Below are 17598 nucleotides of genomic sequence, written 5' to 3' on the forward strand. Positions count from 1 at the left end.
ATACTATCTTAGAAAGCAATAATAATTTTAGCAAAGTTTGGTCATAATCCCAAGGTATGTATTTATGATCCGTATATGCAGGTCTATCGCACAGCAGATGGATGAAAAAGACAGAAAAGGAAAAAAGAAAACTAGGGATAAAGGGATATCGTTTTTGCTGATTCAGCGAAGTATCCCAATTTTAGAAGAGATTGCATGGAAAAATTACTACATACAGAAAATTACTTTAGTTACATGGTAAATATACTATGACATCACTTTGCAGATGGAATGTCATTCATAAAAAGAATTAGTATCATGACACATTTAAAAATATTGCATATATAATGTGTTTCACGCTTAAAGAGAACTTCGCCTATTCTTGAACGGCTGCAATATATTGTACCGTGATCAACATAATTGGTAAATATGCAGACATAATTAAATTCAGACTTGAACACTAAGTTGTCAAAGTATTATCTACTTTAGATTAAAAAAGATGTGAAAACCTGGAGTGGTGAGGATTACCTATTTCAACAGCAAATCAACGCTCCATTCGTGGATGACGGTGTTCTATATCTCATCACAGCCTATTTTACAGAGCCAGGTAGGTGACCTTTTTCCAATGCAATGTCATTTGGATACATGTATCCCTACATTTCTAAAAATTGTTGTAAGTACTTATGCGGTCTAATCTTTAAAAATGCAGTGTCCTACGAAGCAAACATTTACAAGAAAATATATTACATTGTAAGGGTATGATTATTTGGAAGAAAGTTCTAACATTGAAGATATCGACATATGTTCGGAAATATATTTTACTATTTACAAGTGTGCAGAAACAAAAATGAAAATGAAAATAGGGTCGCCTATGCAACATTTCGAACGGATGTTCCATACACAAACTATCATAAATTATTTCAATCACGGAAACTTGTAAGCGTATTCTCTTATATTTATTTGTTTTAATTATAAATTGTATTGTCTTCGTTGTTGGTACTAGATAAGTACCAGAGTGGTGTACACTAAGACTTTTATACCTGATTTACTCATATCTTTTCAATATCTAAAATATCCAATTGAGAGCAGTCTCAACATAATTGATCCAAATGATTATGAACAATTCTATAAGGGTAGGACTTTTTATAGGGATAGTAAACAGCCATTTTGTGTTTTATTGTAATAATGCATGAATATGAAAGTAATACATATGTTTATAATCATTTGATTTAAGCGATTGTATTCTTTTCTTTTACTACTAATCATTATCAATATTCGTTTCGTTTATTATTTTCCATCTTACCATACTTATGTGGAGATATTATAACAATTCCAGGATATAACGCAGATATTGTAAAGTCTCTTCTGAAACAAATCCAGGATCTAATCAGGATATTGCAATGACTAGACTGAAATAAATTCAGGATCTAACCAGGATATTGTAATTTCTCTACTCAAATAAATTCAGGATCTAAAAAGGATATTGCAATGATTCGACTGAAATAAAGTCAGGATCTAACCAGGAAATTGCAATGACTCTAATGAAATAAATTCAGGATATAACCAGGACATTGCCGTGATTCTACTGAAACAAATCCAGTATTAACCAAGGATATTGCAATGACTCGACTGAAATAAATTAAGGATCTAACCAGGATATTGTAATTGCTATACTGAAAAAAATCAGGATCTTAAATGAACATCGCATTAAGTCTGCTGACATAAATTCAGAACCTAACCAGGATATTGCAATGATTCAGCTAAACTAAATTCAGGATCTAAAAAAGGATATTGCACTGATTTTAGTAAAATAAATGTAGGATATCACCAATATATTGTAATTACTTTCATATTCAGTATAGCAATTACAATTCACACAATCAGTACAAAACCTATGTGTTACTCTGGACAGTACTCTCACATTGCACCAACATGTCATGAACATATGCAAGGCTGCATATCTTGAGCTGAGACGCATCAGCTCCATTTGCAAATATCTTTCAGTTGATGCCACTAAAACACTTGTGTGTTCATTAGTACTTTCAAGACTGGACTATTGTAACTCAATTATGTCTGGTTCATCTCAATATCTGCTCCAGAAACTTCAAAAAGTTCAAAGCACAGCTGCTCGGATCATTCTTAGAGTACCACTACCAGAGCACACCTTCCCGCTGCTCTGTACCCTACACTGGCTATCCATTCGATCCAGAATCAAACACCAAATTGTTCTCTGTGCTACGTTTCACTGTTGGACTGTAGTCCAACATACGTATCCGACCTCACCCATGTGTACAAACCAGCAAGATAATTACGCTCCTCTTCTGACAATCGTATACTCATTATTCCCACTAAGAAAACAAAATCATATGGACAGCGTTCTTTTGCATACCAGGGCCCAGCAACGTGGAATAAATTGCACCCTGAACTTAGATAGAAATACACAGTTATCACACTCACGAGGGCTCTGAAAACTTACTTATTTCGACTGCAAGAAGACACTTAAAGACCTAATAATGTTTCCTACCTTAAATATTCTCAGCATGTTTTTTTAATGTTTCCTTATTTCATGGTGTTTGTTTTTTTAATCATATCATTATATGCTTTTTATCTTATAGGTGTTGTCTAATGTTGTTAGGCGCTTAGAGCTTCTAAAGATTAGGCGCTATACAAAGTCCTCATTATTATTATCATTATTATTATTTTTATTATTATTATTATTATTACTATTATTATTGTTATTATTATTATCATTATTATTATTATTATTATTATTATTATTATATTGCAGTGATTTTGCACATAAGTATTAGATCAATCAAGAACAAAATCAATTTATTATTTAGAATTCTGTCTGAAGCTTTTCTCAACTGTATGCTTAAGTGGAGCGCTTTTGTAATTTAGCAACAATGCATGAAAATACAGGTGATATACAGCATACAAAGAATGCGTTTAACACGTTACATACCTATTTGAATTATTATTATCGTCTTTGTACTGTCCTCAAAACAAAACTGCTTCTTAGGCAGATTAACTATAACGCCTTTATTCCTTAATGTGCGTTTGAAAGAAAACCGGATTCAAAATTAGGCGAGTGTTTATACAGATAGGAGCGAACAGTTTCCTACTACTAAGTGTTACATTTGCAAATCAAAATTTAGAGTTTCATCTTCTTCCTCTGCCCCGAAGTTACGTAAGAGGTTATCTATCAGGTGATTGTCCTACTGATTTTATTCTAAGGTCACGACATTGATATTGATTACTGTTAATACTATTAATAACAAAGTGTTTGCAATCATTTGACTGATAAAAGGAAAGGCTTTCATTTTGTTGAATCATCTTTTTAAGGTTGAGAAATTACATTCAGCTTTGACATTTTTGTGTATTCGAAATTAGAAAAAAGAGCGATACGGAAATAACTTGTTTTGATTTATTTCATTGTACAGTCGGGGCAGACAAGACGAGAGGGGCAACCGGGGAAATGTCTCGTAAGGGGGCCCAGGTCGAACAACACCTTTTAATTTAAAAGATCTAAGAGAAGCCCAGGTATGTTTTACCCCAGGGACGGTGATCGCTCTCTACAGCCCTTTTTACGCTTCCCCATCAAAGGAGGAACAATTTCCTAAAAACAAACGAAGCGTTATAAACAATAATGTATAAAGAGATTTTATTTTTTATTTCCTTTCTCAGAGCGGGCATCAGCCGCATTGTTTATAATACGAAGTGTGGGGGCAATCATTGCTAAACTTAACACTATCCTAACAGCTTATATTTGTAATTTCTCTAATCTCTACCTTATGTTGAAATATTCACCCATCCCACTCAAAATCCACATATTGTAACATAGACCTTTGTATATGCAGAAAAACTTAATTCTAATGATTTTCTGCACAGATTTTATTTTATGGCTCATAAATTAGTTAACAATATAGATTTTTTCGTAATCAAATTTGCAATATGCAGCTCCAAAGTGTATGCATTGTTAAGCTTACTGCAGAGCTTTGTCGGCAGCAATGTCATAAATATTACGCACTTTCACTTACACACACATATATACAAACACACTCACACACACAGATGCACAGAAGCTAACATAATATAAAATCTTCTTATTTAATCGCATATTATTGAATCAGCTTTTTACGAACTTGTTTCAAATTTCAATGAGTCTATGGTAGGGTTTGCATCGAGACAAGGAAGTCCCAGTCAAGGGATGACGTTATTAATGTTACCACGCGCTTGTTATTTCATTGTCTTCGCAAAACACTGACATGGATTAATTTTCTCACCATATTCGTCCACTTCGATTAAAAAAATACTCCGCGCATCTGTAATATAGTTCGAAGATTCAGCGCACTTATTGTTAACTAGATACTGTTATTGTCTTTCGATTTATATAATGATCATAGTGTCCTATACTAATATATGAAAATCTGAATAATTACCTATGTAGATATAGCTGTACAAACAGATTAACATAAGTTACGTGTTGGAAGTATTCCACTTATTTGTATCTGTATCAACGTGAATTTGTTTGTTAGTACAGTCATTAATATGCTTTTGTTCACGAGGACAGTGGGGGTGACCTGTCGACCGTACGCAAACATGCAATAACGTATATTTCTACAGTATTATCACATTTAATCGATGGATGTGATATAAAGATAAATCAAAGAATTAATTAATTAATATATTTTACAAGGATAATTGTTAAATTTCACCGGTTTCAATTCGGAGAAAGTTACATGATAAACATTAGTGAAATGAATAATGGGAAGAAAACTTCCAAGTGTGTAATGTCTGTGAGGACATTTCTAATTCACGAGTTTCTTGGAAATATCCATTGTTTGTCATAGAAGCATGGCAATACGCTACATTGAAATCGTCCTGTGGAATAGTGAATGAACCAAATTAATCAATAAGTGCCGGATATTTAACTTCAATGGCATTATTTTATTTGATTCAATTAGGGAGGATAGGTGGTGTTGCACAAATGTTCCATGCTGCTGCTGTAGTGGTGATTAACGCCATTTCTCAGTACATGATAGGCTATATATGAGGCCACTATAACTGGTAGAGGGACAACCCGATAAAAACACTGGGAAGAGCTACCGACGAGCGGGAAGCTACTGACAAAATTTCACTCGAACCCACATTGGCTGACCTTGAGACTCGAATCCACTCAGACAGAGCTTAGACAACAGTGATCCGTAGCGGTGAGCGCTTTAGACCACTACGCCACCCGAGGCCCAGAAAATGTTGTACGAACGGAGGTCTAACAACAATACAGTTCTGATTGTTGCCATTTTTGCAGTAGCTTTTGAGGGAGTGGTATACTAGTGGTCTATGTTATGCTTGCATGTTTGAGCTCTATGAAATAGCTAGACGCCGTGTGCATGTGTGTCTCACTGTTTTCAACGTTATAGAGACCTTAAGCTGCTTAGAAACATGCATACCATCTATATCACACAAAAACACAACAATATGGTTAGTTCTTTCGAATAGTCGTTCATAGAGCGAGGACACCATTGCTGAGACAACCAGACTTGTACAAAAATAATGATTTAAGTAAGGTAATTTTAAAAAATCGGCTAGATTTCTTTATTGTAGTAAATATAAAGTACATAACAAATCAGGAAGTACGCCAGAAAAAGACATATTTGCTTATATGTAAATTACCCATGACTATAGTAACATTTCATATTTTCGCAGCTATTGTCTCTACCGTCGGCCGAACACAGTCAGATATCAACACCCACGGTATAGGAGAGCATCTGTATATCCAAAACGGCACACTCCCCACTGACGTCATCACAGCACCTACACGTGAGAGTGAAATGGCATCTACTGGGTGGACGAAAGGAAAATGCTTCACATCTTTGTATTTGTTAAATCTGGTGGAATTGCCATAGTTGTTTTCTTATTCTATCCGATGTCTAGATTTCCCACCATACTATCACCGGAATTTATTTCAAAATTGTCCTTGACAAAGTTTACTTTTGTTATAAAATCGTTAGCGGTCAACGATGTATTATCGAGCTGAATATTAAATATTCATTTTCCACACGTATCTTTATTTCCAGCCATTCTTCCAACAATTAATGACAATTAGTTCTTATCGTCCTCGCTAAGTACTGCAAAAATGATTATTTGTGCGTTAGTTATGTTAGAAGGAGTTTATTTTGTTTCAAGATGTATTATTGTTTTTCCGTTCATATTGATATTTCCAGTCATTTTTCCGCGTTTTAGCGATAACTTGCTGTTATCGATCGACCTAATTTGAGCATGTAAGTTTGTATGTTATCTGTGTTGATAGTTGGATATGTGTTTTCAAGGTCTAACACTTGCAGATCTGACATATTTAAGTTACCTGTCATTGTATTGTATCTCCAACTTTTTTAATGTAATTTATGAATATGAATAAATAAGAGCTGCTTAGTGAGTATAACGAAAAACTCAAGAATGAACTATGCATTGGTGACGATATATTTATCATAAAACAACATGAAGATATCATTCATGTTACCGAGCTAGATTTTGACGAGCATAAAGTAATTACCTTTGATGACATCCCAGTCAGCAACAGGAGACGGATAAGATAAAATCATATTTGTCACTGTTGCCAAACAGAAAATATAATGCTGTCTATCTGGCACAAGGTTTTAATACGTATCTCGATTTATTAGGAGAAATTCAGTTTTTTTGCATTATTCGCCGGACTCGACAACATCGACGTACACAATTATTGCACGAGAACAGTGTGGAGGTTTATTAAAAGATAATGTTGCTGAGAATTATCATGATGCTACTCACTGGTGTCGAATCAGTCTGCTGCTCAGGGTAATTATAATGTCTTTGTATTTGATAAACTAAGACGAGATGGAAATAACATGTTCAGATATGGAATAGACACGTTGTTTGGAATGTGTAAAATAATCTAACAGATAGTTATAAAACTGGATTCGAAACAAATAGATGTTCTAAAGAAAGTTGTTGCAACGAGAGCTGCATTTAAGACAAATGTTGAACAGGAAAGGCGAGGGCAACAACAGAGAGCAGAAGAAACTGCTAAACTGTTAAAACTAGTCAATGAAGCTGTACTTGGCAAACAACCAGATAGTTATGAGGCATCACCTGAAGATATCGAAAAGTTAAAAAGAAGAATTACTTGGTAGACTTGAAGAAGGACAACAAAAAACTCAGCAAATTATTGAGCGAATAAGTGAGCCGAATGTTGCAGAACAAAGAATTTGACTAAAAAGCAAATATTAATGATATTATTGATGATGGTCTGGGCAATATCTTTCAAACAATTGTTGATAAAGAGTATGATGAATTGTACAATAAAACTATTTCAGCGCATGCTATGGACACTACGATGACATGATTATCTAGAAAGAAGATCATAGGGCATTTTTAATGAATTTATTTGATGATATAAAAAAAGAATACTAATGAGGCTCCTTTGAAAATGTATAGACCATCATGACCAGGTTGAAAAGAAACGTTGTTATAGCTGATGCTCACAAAAAAAGGATGACGAAACTTTTAAGAAAAATTAGAGAGGCTAGTTTTAGCAAATGGAAATATTCTCAATACTTTAAAAGATCTGATTTTGATAGCAAAACTCTATGAATTGTTTTGGTCGTGGAATCAAAATCTATAACTCTCGAATAGATGATTGATTGATGCTATTAATCTCATCAAAATAAGCCGGAAATGTGAACACATATTTTATCAGATAATTTTGAGATTCTGAGCTCGTTCCAAACTATATCACATTATGATCAAGATGAACACTAAAATCAACCTGTTGTTCATCTCAGTAAACAAGATACAATCGAATCATTACTCGGATTCAATAAACAACAGTATGGATCTGCAACAGTGGCAACAATTCCGTATGATAGCGAATCAGCTGTCAACGCACATAAATAATTACAATTTTGATAAATTGTTCCATTGCCACATTATCGTATTCAGCACGGAGTAGGCAAGTACAAACAATTTATTATTTTAGTCCCCAGGTTGCAACTGGTTCAGTAAAACCAGTAAATCTAAGATTGATAATATACCATTTTGCTAATGTCGAAAGTCAAATATTGTCTGTGATGATGACGCTGAATGACCAATCAGGTTGACAGCTAAATCTCAATAACGAATTTGTAACATATTATCTGCCCTTGATGTAAGTGAGCTAACTGATCACAGTCAATTATGTCAGAGAATTTTATATAAGAACATGAAACAACGAACAATTTATGACAGACAATTTATAGAGATTTTTTGGAAATATATCATTTAACATAATTGAGAATGTACCTGGAATGTCAAATAATGTAACAGCTATTGCGTTAGACGCGCCAAACTCTTTTGACATAGCAGCCTCTTTTTCAGCAGGTGCAGCTCTCGGACAAAACATATCTAATATTGCCCCAACATCACAAACAGCTACGGCGTTGATACAAAAGACAAAAACACTGTTATCTCTGCCAGGCGAAGATATTTTTAGAAAATTAGTAATTTAAACACGACCTCAGACTGGGGTTCGGTTTGGTGATGTTGTCTCGTTTTAGTGTACAACGCTTGCGATTTTAGCAAACAATTACAAAATATTGTCTATCAAAAATTACATTGATCTGACCGAGGAAAAAACTACATATAACTCAAGAACTAGATGACAATTCAAATGAGCCTGGGAAGCAATTACCGGTAACGGTATCAATCAGGAATTTAATGAAATAAAATAAAAATGCTTGGGAATCCTAAAACAGGAGCGAAACCTCAAAAAACACAACCAGAATAAAGAGAACCTCAACGACAACGAACCGATAAGCCGCCCAAGGTTGATTGATAGGTCCACTGCTTGCAGGAATTGCGGGAAGTTTACTTCCCAATATGTTGGGGATAGGACGTGGGACAGGATGCCTGCTACATAGTACCCGCCGTTTAACAACTTTGACATTAGTCATAAACTAAAATATATCAACGGTTTTATCGGAGGATTTTCTCAAGATGAGTTATCACTTCGCTCTCAGACAACAGCTGCAGCAAGTTGTTCAATAAATATTCAAATTTGTAACGATGAATCTGATGATATAAACGATTATTTTGGTTCCTTTGGTCTACTACCAAGTGATGTTGTCAAATAGTGCGTGCTATCATCCAAAAAGTACCAAACGTTATTACTCTTTTAACCATCTTCAGCCAGTAGGAACTGCAGCTTGTTCATGTTATTATGTTTATTAAACTAATTTTTTTCTTCAGAAATTTGAATTGAAGTTTGTATCTAAATCAAGCTTGGAAAACGAGAAAATTGCAAATGTCTAATAAATAAATATAAAAATAGCTACATATTGCTTCAAGTGCAGAAGTAAAACGGAACATACAAAAGAAATTACGGAGACAACTAAAACAATAGACTAAAGCTTAAAAGTATATTTGCTACCTGAGGCAGTAGAAATAGTTTGCTTCTAGAAAAAGCTAACAGAGTGGTTCACTGCCTGGAGGAATGAAAAAATTTATGATGTTATTTTAGTCGACGATTAAACTATAATCACAATGTAAAGTGTAAAGCTGACTACAATATGTGTATAGAGCTGGATAAAATAATAACTTATTGTCAGAGTTGTAATCAGCGAGCTGTAATAGGATTCGGCATGGATATTCACAAGTTAATTGGAATCCGCTCGATATACATCTTGATTAAAACGCCAATCCAATTCCGGTTATAGTGAACGTTTTAATAGTTGGATGCCAATTAGTGAAATCAAACATTTTAATCGCAGAGTGGGGAACACCCCACGATCCAGTCACAATAAATCTTTCGTATTTCAAAAGGACAGACTTGCATTTCACTGGCCTGCATACTCATATCAAATGTTGTCTCTGCATTGTTATTAGTGATTAGTGCTCGCAGTCTCGCATCAGGTAAAATATCTTAAACACAAAATCAAATTTTATATTTTTCGACGACCATTAACTTCTAGCTCTCCACGATTCATGAACGGCTTTAATATTTCCCAAAATATCTGATGCTCAGAGAAAGTAAAATTAAACTTTTAAAAATCCTTTTAGCAAGATGATATTTTAAATTGCACTGTGATTTTCTGCGACATAAACTTGCTCGTTTTCGGGTACTATACCTGGTTATCAGTAAAATTATCATCGACTACCGGAAATAGATACGTTTCTAGATCAAACCCGGAGTGCTTTGTATTGACATGCTTTGTATCGGGATGTAACTCACTCGGAGTGCTTGCACTCTACACTATTACGATCGGAATAGGACTAAAGATCTGATAATACTTTCGCCAACAACAAACTTGTTTGAGACATCGTATTGAAAAACACTTTAATATAATTACAGTCAGATAATGTACGTTGAAATAATAAACTTCATCAGAGGTAAAATCTTAAATATCAACTGTCATTCGACGCTGTCAAGCTATTTATGAGCAACGAAAAACAGACCAACAATATGTGAATTTTATAGTTAAATATTATCCTTATTCGGCGTTTAATGTGCTACTAAAATATTCAGAGGTAACGGAACTTAAGAAATCCCAACAAACATGTGTTCCATTAGAAAAGGAAACGGTAATGAAGTGGGCTCACTGTTGTTTTACAAGGAAAGAAGGAAAAAATATTTTAAAATTGATCGGTGAATAAACTGCTAGCAGCGGAGAGCAAACCATTCTTCTGTGATAATTACTAAGATAATGTGTTAAAACCTAATCAGCTAGAAGAAATATATTATGCGGAGGCAGCAATGTTGTGAATTAGAACATAGTATTTTTGTTTATCTTGTTGAGCAATTTTAAGGTCAATACGGCAATATCCTGGTAGAATAAGATACGGAAACTTTAAGCAAAAATATCCATTTCTGTTTGACAAGCAACGACGTTGGGCAAATATTAAATAGCAGGTGATTTGTATTGAAAGAAGATTCTGAAATTAAATCTGTTTGATAATTCTGATTATGTCGTACTATCAGAAACATATTGTATTGGTGCTGAGCAAATAGTAAATGTTTCGCTACTGCTGAGATTGATGAAAATTATATTTCTTCAGCTATGATAGAATTATTTGCCATTACAGGTCTAAATTATTTCAAGTTGTCACAATTTCCAGCACTAACTTGCCTAGTATTTTCTTTTTGTGTAACAAGGTCAAAATTCTCCAGACGGTTACCGGTTTTAGCATTTTTAAGATGATCAATAACTAAGCCAATTGAAATAATGCCATAAAATTCCTCAAACATGAACCTGTGAGATATATAACAAACGTGATTAGCGTTAGTTCATCGAATCATCACGTTCAAATAACCATGATTATTATTATTTCCACCAACGTATTTTGTTTTAATATTCCTAATAATGCCTCGATCGTTCGACTCGTAAAAATCATAGACCGAATGTGGTTGAAACTCGTCTTGGAATGATAAATTGGCGATATGGTTGCCAGTTACATGTCCATTCACTTGATAAACATGCATTCCCGTTGGAATCTTATCACAAACCAACGTTTAAATAAATTCGTGTAAGAACATTTCAGTGTGCTCGGTACCATCTTCACTTTTTACTCGAATTGTATAACCCGTTGAAGTTATAATTACAATCGAGGCTTTAGTTTTAAGATTAATCACCACTTCCAGCATAGTTCAAGCATAACAATTGTACTTCTGGTGAACGTAGAATATATCCTGCTCACAAACCGTTGGTTTAAGTCTACTAAGCATAATTTTGCTCATGGTTTAATAATGACTATTTTGTTCCTTTTATCGATATTTTCGTAGCATACTATTAGAGAACTGCAAAACAGCAGATGTAGCGGTATAGAAATTAAAAGATATTACAAAGAAAAATTTATTCTCGATAGAAAGCTATCAGTCTAACAAAATTGCAATAGCATTTGCTGGGATCGATAACATCTGGAGATTTGATAATAAGCTTGTTCTAACTAATTTATTTCTTATATCACATCAAAATCTCGTAGAATTTTAACTGGGATAGATTTGATATATTTGGCAGATATTATATTTCAGGAAATATGGGGAAAAACGACGAGTACACAGCATCAGGATCAGGTTGGAGATTTGATAAAATAACATAAACATTATTTCGCACTATTACATTTAATCCACTGCGATATATCAAACATGTCGAGCTGCCAACTAAAATACAAAATCAAAATGTGAAGAACAGTGGCGATAATACAGTCTTTTCAATAGGCTATATTATCCAAGTTATTCCCAACACGGGATCGTCTTTATTGAGTATAGAAATAATAGTCATATTAACAATCTAAACTCTAGCGGGATTGACTTTCCTGTTGCTGAGAATCAAATCACAAAATTTGAAAAACAAATCTATCTCCCGTTATCAGGGGGTATTAATGTCTTCTCAGTCGATGGTGAATCACAAAAGATATATATCAGATACATCAGCAAGCGAGCATCATCAGATCTCGCCATATCCGTACAAACAATCATACGTGGATTTTATACGAATCATTATGCGTGGATAAAAAACTTTAACGGGCTAGTCGGAGGTCAGTACAAGAAAGATAAGTAAAATAAATATTAATGTTTGATATGCTTGCAAGGCTGTAAGTCGCAGCTGGTTATCGATCGACATCGTGAGTATTTCTCTGACGTACATCGGATAGCTATGCCTGGCGTGGATGAAAAAAGATTACAAGTTACAGACTACATAATAAAATGAAAGTGCCTTTTGTTATTTAAGAAGATTTCGCGTCTGTTTTACTTCCAGCCAGTGCTAGGACCAGAAAATAACACTGATATATCTTAGACAAGAAAAATACAAGAACATATTCCTTATGGAGTAGCATACAAAGTTTTCTGTGCCACTGATAAACGTTTATCGAAATCGATAAAAATTTATCATGGAGCGGATCTTGTTGCAGCAAACATATGTTATGTTTGTGAGTAGGCGCTTGATCACAATAGAGTAAAAGATCATTGTCACATAACTGGAAGCATCGCGTTCCAGCACATGCCAAGCTTAAGTTAAAATATATCGCACCAGATTTAGTTCCTGTCGTCTTTCACCATTTCGGAGGATATGATTCTCATATTAAAGTTGAAGCGTTCGGCAACAAGGATATAATAAAATGTCTGCAAATTAACAACAACAATATAATAAAGTGCATCCCAAATCACAATTAAAAATACATGGTTGTGACACTAGGTAAGATAAGATATATTGATAGTTTGCAGTTTATGGCTGCATCATTGGTAGAACTTGTAATTTTGATAATTTGATTGAGCATTTCGGTGACAAGTCAGGCTTGCTAACACGAACATGAATTTTCACTTATGAGTGTCTTGATAATTGAAATAAATGTTATGAAACCATTTTACCTGACAAGGATAAGTTTCATTTCTCGGACAGATCTTTAGAGTGTCAGCGATGATAATTATGCCTATGCTAAATCAATATGGGACACGTTCGACTACAAAAACGTCGGTGATTATCATGACATGTATTTTATCACAAATGTGTTGTGCGTTCGCAGATGTATTTAAAAATGTCAGAAATAGCAGCGCTGATAACTACAGACTCGACATAGCTTGGTACTGTTCTGCACCGGAACTAAGCTGGGATGAATTACTGAAACATAGCAAAATAAAACTGGAGTTGTTAATTGACTCAGATATATTCTGTTTCATCGAGCTGGGAATCAGAGGCAGGATAATATTCATAACAAAAATATATAAAGACCAAAAACAAGTATTTACACGAATATGGTGATAAAGTGCCATCAAGTGTTATAACCTATCTCGATAGCAACAACATGTATGAATGTGGCATGTCCGAGACCATAACTGTTGGTGATATCAGATGGATCAGTGAAAAACAGTTTTCGGATGAAACTGATCACCTGCAAGCATCCTGATATTAGTTATTTATTAAAGTTGATCTTGACTATCATGTTGACCTTCATGATAAGCATAATGATTATCCATTTTATCCAGACTCAATTCTGATAGACTATAGTTTAATAGAAAAACAACACAATTATTTGCAGTGTAAATCTGTTGCAAACAACACTGTTGTTCGAACACTAGTTCCTAATCTGCTTGACAGGGAGAGACACATTTTATACTATAAAATCTGAAACAGGCACTAGATCATGGTCCGGCTTTAAGACAAGTTAATAGTGTGCTAAAATGTATTCAATCAAGTTGGATGAAATATTAAATCGACGTTAATACTTTATAGTGTCAGCAATGATAAGTATGCATATGAGTTAATATTGAGATTGTTAATAACGTGGAACGTCATAATAAACTTGTTGCATCTGGTGATTTTGTTAGTATGAAAATATGTAATGAAAATCTAGCAACAATTAATATAAGAAAGACAAACTTGAAGTTGATCAAGCTAGTTTATGTCAGAATGGCAGTACTTAGATACGAAAGAAGTTAATGTACTGGTTCCACTACGATTTTTTTAAGGTTAAGGGGCCTGATGCAGACCTGTTATTTACAGACACTGACTCTCTAATGTGCAAGATATTATCTGATGATATTTATCAAGCGTGTTACAATAGCCTAGAACTATTTGATCTTTTATATTATCCAAGAAACAGCAGATCTCACTGTGACAATAACAAAACGTTTTATGAAAATTTAAAGATGAGACATGTTTTGTTCCTATCGTCGAGTTTATCGGATTGCTAAGTAAGATGTATTGCTTATAAATGGCAGATAATAAAGTTGAAAAAAAAAAACGAGCGAAAAGCATCAAAAGAAATCCAGTAGGAAAGATAATAGGTTTTGATAATTATATAGATGCGCTAGACTGATTTTCGGGTTTTGTTGAGATGATGGCAATAAGATTACATCGTCATAAATTGAGACTGATGTTATTATAAAATATGGTCTGTGTGATAAGTGATATTGTTCTGATGGGTCAGTGACGTTCACTTTAGCAAAGTGGAATTTTTAGATTGATTATTACAGTACGCTTTGGGTGTATATTAGATACAGTAACATTTTGTGTAAAATATAAAATATAAACCGCAGAAGACTTGTATAAAGGGATTGTTTCGTAGCCCAACCCCTATTTCGTCTGACGTCGATGATAATTTCCTTGATAGGTCCTCGAGTTTGATAATCGATAATGAAATCGACGTTGATGCCTCAACAAAGCAGACTACTGACGTTATCCTTTGTTTGGATATTAGATCTGCCACAAACAAAATAGCAAGCATCCCCTTACCGTCAAAGCACACCTCCCTCTATTATACCCATGCTTGTGGTGCGTGATCATTTCAATGCGTAATAATTTCACCAACTACTTTATTATTATCTAGATTACTCTTAAATCAGATATCCCTTAATCAAGATTTCTCTTTTATTTATTTTACAGATATGATGTTTGATATTTTGTTGCGGTTTGTTTTGTTTGATTTTTAGCTGTTGATGCTCTTTTAAACATATTGTTACTTTCTAAATATGTCAATATGATTAAATTCGAAATACCATAGATACAATCTTGATATGTGCCTACTTTGACACTGATCGTCACACTTTATTTGCTGGACACTGTTTTGTTGAATTATTATAGGGTTCATACCTAATATTATGGCTTCATTACGGTCATCATAAATGCACATATAAAAGTAATCATGCATTGTAGAAGTTGTCTCTGGAAAATACATACGATAATTTGCTTTAGTTGCAAAGACATTTTAAAAATATCCTCACATTCTCTGCGCTATCTTCATCGTCTATTGAGAAGAGATCTGAGCTAAAAGTAAACGAATATTACATAGAAAACTGAAATGCCGTATCTCTTCGTTCCATGTAAACATCAGTTAGATGAGGAGATATAACACAATATGTTGTCACTCTAACATCTTTGAACATTCGATATTTCGGTTTGATTTCTTTCATTCAACATAACCCTACAAAGAAGAGAATATATGAGTTATATAACCTTGTAGTCCAGCAAATTATATAAAAAGTGGTGGCTCCTGAAAGATACATGTAATATGCTCCCACCTACATATACTTAGTTACATAGTTTGAAAGAAAGAATAGAGAACACGAACAAGTTCATATAATATTATATTTATTCAAAAATGTAATAAAACGGGGACAGATACAGATATTAGTTTAGTCAAACTGAAAAGTAATTACAGTTTAAAATGACATTGATTAATACAGTCGTTACCAACTAATATTATTACAATTAAAATATTCCTATTTTAGACCTGCACGTTGGTACCGATATTTTAAGAGCTGTTTGGTCTTTTCTCAATACTTTTAGAAAGATCCTGTTTAAAGGTACCTCATTGTTTAGAAACGTTTAATTTCTTTCAAAGTAATTCAAAGTTCAATCACCGAAGTTTCTTTATGTTGTCATGTCCATAAGAAAGATTAGCACAGTGGGGTTTACGGTTGTGTGTAAATAATATATTTATATTTACAAAGGGTCGGATATAGTATTTTAAAAACATCTTTTCAGACTTTCAGTGCAAAATGCATGTACCAATTTTTGATAGTAAATATTATGACCGCCAAACATTTGATGTTTTATATTTCTGTAATAATATAGTAACCTTTCTCAAGTTATAATACCTGCTGTTACTTCTACATTATTTTATGAAGTGAAATTGGTTTAGTTGCATGTCTGCTACTGAATTATAGGACAACCGATAAGTTTGGGATATTAAACATATGGATAATTATGGGATATTTATTCTGTTTTTATAGTTTTCATATCAAAGATTACATCAGAAATACACCATAAAGGAAAGAATATGTTAATTGAAGAAACAAAAATATCAAAAAAGTTGGCAGTCAGAGCACCCGTGCCAAATTTTAATACAAAGTCAATGAAACCATGCTTTTAAAATTGAACCAAGATCTAGTTGGCTGCACAACTTACCAATTTTTGTAACGTAGACCCTGACTAAAAATATATTTCCTAGTTGGAACAAGAATTGTCATAGAAATGACACCTTTGTTAATTATTTGGCGAGAGCCAAAGATTTAACATCGCATGTGTTTTCGGTCGATAATGACATTTGTTTGGGAAATCATATACGGAAAACATAATTCAAATTGACACCATGCACCCATATCCTTTCCATGTTTTGCGAAACATTGCAAAGTTTTGATGTTCTCCAACAGAAAGCAATAGCTATGTTCAAACAATTTAAAAACAACCGTAAATAAATGAGTTACCTTTCAGAGCCAAAGTGTTCTTCTACACATGGATCAGATGTTATTGTCAACACATTTAACACGTAGACATACTATATATATATATATATATATATATATATATATATATATATATATATATATATATATATATATATATATATATATATATATATATATATATATATATATATAATGTGTAAAGGAAAACACAAAAATGCCACAAAAGACTTTATATAGGTGATTCGCAAATTTGAAAAGAATAACACATTCATTTCTGAAATATAAAACTACAAAGTTACAAGAGGGGACAAAGGTTTCATCAAGTGGATAAATAAATGGTGATGACATGATTGTCATAAAGACAAAAGAATTTGAACTGTTTTCTGTTACTAAATGGGTTTTGTTGACATATCGAATCT

The sequence above is a fragment of the Sinohyriopsis cumingii genome, chromosome 5, assembly GCF_028554795.1.
Source record: "Sinohyriopsis cumingii isolate HCF-2022 chromosome 5, ASM2855479v2, whole genome shotgun sequence".
Taxonomy (NCBI): domain Eukaryota; kingdom Metazoa; phylum Mollusca; class Bivalvia; order Unionida; family Unionidae; genus Sinohyriopsis; species Sinohyriopsis cumingii.